At 40.7% G+C, this 4,574-nt stretch overlaps 1 pseudogene; it reads left to right on the forward strand.

The window, feature by feature from the left end:
* Positions 1 to 1,902: 1,902 nt before the first annotated feature.
* Positions 1,903 to 4,329, forward strand: LOC105491589 (probable ATP-dependent RNA helicase DDX6 pseudogene; annotated as a pseudogene).
* Positions 4,330 to 4,574: the final 245 nt, after the last annotated feature.

Consider the following 4,574-nt stretch of genomic DNA (forward strand, 5'->3'; position numbering starts at 1 on the left):
CAGTTAGTTTGAAAGAACAATCTTCAAACTCTGAAATTCTTTCTTCTGTTTGGTCTTGTCTATTGAGAAAGCATTCAATTGTATTTTGAAATTCCCTAAGTGAGTTTTATAGTTTTCATTGCTCTGATTGATTTCTTTTTAAGACATTTGCATCTTCTTTTATTTCCTGGATTGCTTTACAGGTTTCTTTGTAGTGATTTTCAACCTTATTTTGGATCTCATTGAGTTTCCCTGTGATCCATACTTTGAATTCCTCATCTGTCATCCTCCTGCCTCCATTTTGGTTAAGAACCATTGCTGGAAAGCTAGAGTCTGCCTTTGATGATGTCAATCCTTTCAGATTTTTAATGGTGGCAGAATTCTTATGCTGGTTCCCTCTCATCTGGAGAGTGTTGTACTAGGTAGGGTCTTTGGGGTTGCTTCTATAGTTCTATGCACTTCCGTCAGCAGGTTTTGTGTTAGGCTGTGTGGTTTGACCTACAACGCAGGATATGGCATTTGCAGGTAAGAGTCAGCAGCCACATAAGTAGGTGGGAGCAGAGCTGACCTTTGTTTACTGTGAGGTGCTCTCTGTTGTTTCAGGTGAAGGACTGGACAGTGGGGTGCCCAGTGTTCTGAGCTTCCTAATTTGTGAGGTTGGTGGGACATACTTGGGCAGAGCTGGAACCATGGCTTTCCCATGAATATCTCAATGACAAGTACAGGCACCAGCCCTGATGGGTGTGGCTAGGAGAAGCTCCTGGTAAAATGTGGTGAGGTCTTTGCGAGCCCCCCACTTCCTTGGTGAATCTTGACATGCTGTCTTAGAGAATTCACCTGAAGAACTACTATTTACTCGCCACTGTCTTTCCTCTCTGTGAGAGCAGCACACACTAGCTGCTTCCAGTCAGCCATCTTGAACCTCCATAACCATTTGGAAAATGCAAATTGTGGTGAGCGGCTGCAGTCAAGAGATACTAAAAATAAGTTATGGCCTGGCGCGGTGGCTCACGCCTGTAATCCCAGCATTTTGAGAGGCCTAGGCGGGCGGATCACGAGGTCAGGGAGACCATCCTGGCCAACATGGAGAAGCACCGTCTCTACTAGAAATACAAAAATTAGCTGGGTGTGGTGGCGCACGGGCCTGTAGTCCCAGCTACTCGGAAGGCTCACAACAGGATAATCGCTTGAACCCGGGAGGTGGAGATTGCAGTGAGCCGAGAAAGGGCCACTGCACTCTGGGCTGGTGACAGAGCGAGACACAGTCTCAAAAAAAAGTGATTCATTTATTCATTATTTCTTCTTCAGAATTAAGTTTAAGATTTAAATACAGTATAAGAAATAGCTTTGGAAATAACTGAGAGTTCTACCCTAATTAAAATACATATCATTTAACAGGGTATGATGGCACATGCCAGCAGTCCTAGCTCCTCAGTATGCTGAGGTGGGAGGATGAGCCCAGGAGTTTGAGGCTGTAGTGAGCCATGATCACACCTGTGAATCACCACTGCACTCCAGCCTGGGCAACATAGCAAGACTCTGTTTCTAAACAAACAAACAAAACAAAATACACATCAGTATATGAGTGTTGACGAGTCACTTGGTAATGAGTGTCATATTTCTGCATTTTTCTTTTCCATCTGTGAGTTCTAGAAAGAAGTGGGAAAACCACTATATCCAACAGCCTCTTTGGACTTTATTCTAAACCATGTAAAATCTCACCAGATTTATTTGTGTGTCTCAGTAATTAATCTTAGAAATTATATCCGGAGGTGCAGGTTGAGGTGTCCAAAGAGGAAGGAGTGGCACCATTTGGGGAGCTTCCAGTCAACAATAAAGGACCAAGAGTGCCCAGCACAGGAGTGGCCTCAGTGATTGAAATGAGTGAATTCAGCTATACTTGAAGCTGGTAAGAGGGCCTTTTAAAAATTAAAGTTGATTCAGTACAAGAAAGCAAGTTACTGCTACTAACCATTCAGAGACTTGTGGGTGCTTACCTGCATTATAATAAAAGAACTCAATTATTAAACAAGACCTATATTTACCTCTTCACTTTGGACAGCCTAATAAACTATTATTATAGTTTCTCTACTGACTTTCAAACGTTTTGAAGTTTGAAGGACCCCTTTGCAATTAACACAGCATGAGCACAACCAGAACAGAGAAGGCTGTTATAATGGGTCTGTCCAGTCAAAATGGTCAGCTGAGGGGTCCTGTGAAACCCAGTGGTGGCCCTAGAGGAGAGGCCACACAGACACAGCAACAGATGAACCAGCTGAAAAAACCAACCCGATAATAGCACTCAGCAGCAAGCACAGAGTATGACCACCACAGTTAAGCCTGGTGATAACTGGAAAAAGACTTTAAAACTCCTTCCAAAGGATCTAAGAACCAAAACATTAGATGTGACCTCCACAAGAGGAAATGAGTTTGAAGATTACTGTTTGAAACGGGAGTTACTGATGAGAATTTTTGAAATCAGATGGAAAAAGCCATCTCCTTTTCAAGAAGAGAGCATTCCCATTGCTTTATCTTGTAGGGATATCTTAGCTAGAGCAAAAAAAATGGAACAGGCAAGAGCAGTGCCTATGACATTCCCTTACTTGAAAGGCTACACCTGAAGAAGGACACTATACAAACAGTGGTGATTTTTCCCACTGGAGAACCTGCTCTACAGGTCAGTCAAATTTGCATCCAGGTCAGCAAACACATGGGAGGAGCCAAAGTGATGACAACCACAGGAGGAACCAATTTAGATGATGTAATGAGGATTCATGATACAGTGCACGTGGTAATTGCTGCCCCTGGGAGAATCCTGAATCTTATCAAGAAAGTAGTAGCAAAGGTCAATCATGTCCAGGTGATACTATTGGATGAGGCAGATAAGTTCCTGTCATAGGATTTTGTGCAGATAATGGAAGATATTATTCTCGTGCTGCCTGAAGACAGGCAGATTTTACTATATTCTGCTACTTTCCCCCCTAGTATACAGAAGTTTGTGAATTCCCATTTTCAGAAATCCTGAGACTAACCTGATGGAAAAACTAACTCTGAAGGACATAACCCAGTATTACACATATGTAACTGAACACCAAAAAGCACACAGCCTCAACACACTTTTCTCCAGGCTTCAGCTAAACCAGTTGATCATTTTCTTTAACTGCTCTCAGCGAGTTGAATGGCCAGCCAAAATTTCTCAACTGGTTTATTTTTGTTTCTACATTCATGCTAAAATGAGGCAGGAACATCAAAACTGTGTATTTTATTATTTCTGAAATGGTTTATTCTTGTTTGCACTGATCTGTTTACCTGAGGTATTGATATACCAGCCATGAATGTGGTAATAAACATTGACTTTTCAAAGCTGGAAGAGACCTATCTCCATCATACTGGAAGATCAGGTCACTTTGGTCATCTTGGCTTAGCCATCAACTTGATCACATATGGTGATCACTTCAACCTGAAAAGTATTGAGGAGCAGTTGGGAACAGAAATTAAACCTATTCCAAGCAATATTGACAAAAGCCTGTAGGCAGCAGAATTCCACAGCAAAGCTGTAGAAAATGAGAAGCCTTACCAAGCACTCTTTGACAAACTACAGAAGCGTTGTTTGGATCTGTGACATACCACTTTTTAGGAAGGGGTGCTCTTCTCTTTGTGGGTTTTTCATCTTTTATTTCAGAACTATGAAGACTTAAAAGAGTTTGGATTTTTTTTTTTCCTTTTTTAACTGGTGAAGAGAAAAAAGCTGAAAAGAAGGAATATTCTTTTGTTGTTGTTCCATCTGTTTGCACTGTGTGCTGACTGAACATTAGTTGCACTAACTGCTGGTTTTAAAAAAATGTTTTCTGGGGAAAGGGGACAGGGAAGGAAAAGAAAGAAGGGGAGAAACCCTATAAAGAGAAGAATCTTAATGAACACAAAAGCTTGTCTATGATTTCAAAATTCTCCAACACCTAACTCTCAAGGACATTTCAACTTCTCCCTAATCATCCATTTCTTTTAAGCCTGAAGAGCTTATTACTCATTTGTGTGAAGTGGTATATGCTCTGAGATATTCAGAATATCATCTTTTAGACACAGACCAAGGAATCAACCATAGTAACTCTTTCCTTTTTTCTTTAAAAAAAAATTGTCTTTTCGTTTTGGTTTTAGAGTGAAGTCTCTCTCTTTTCTTTCTACCCAGTACTCAAGCCCAGAGCTGGTAGAAGGTCAGGAGTGTGGTAAAGGCAGTGTCTGATGAGGTTATGAGCTTCCAAAGAGTTTCTACATTTTTAGTGTAGACACCCTCCCTTTGTGGGCAAAGTACAGTTCCTCCCATCTCTATTAAAAAGACAATAATTAAACTAAGTCGTCAGAATGAGATGTTTTGACTCTAACAATTTACACTCAGATATTTTTAAACATGTTTTTTCCCTAGAAGATTCAGGATTTTTTTATTTTACATCTTTCGTACTGGACTATATCATAAAAATATTTCAATTTCCTACTCTTCTAGCACCTGGAATTTGGAGCCCTTGGAATTTTCATATAGGAGGAAAACAGTTTAGTAAGTTGTCGGGTTTTGTTGTCCTTAGCATTGGTTCTCAAATTTT

Source organism: Macaca nemestrina, chromosome 5 (assembly GCF_043159975.1).
Source record: "Macaca nemestrina isolate mMacNem1 chromosome 5, mMacNem.hap1, whole genome shotgun sequence".
NCBI classification, from domain to species: domain Eukaryota; kingdom Metazoa; phylum Chordata; class Mammalia; order Primates; family Cercopithecidae; genus Macaca; species Macaca nemestrina.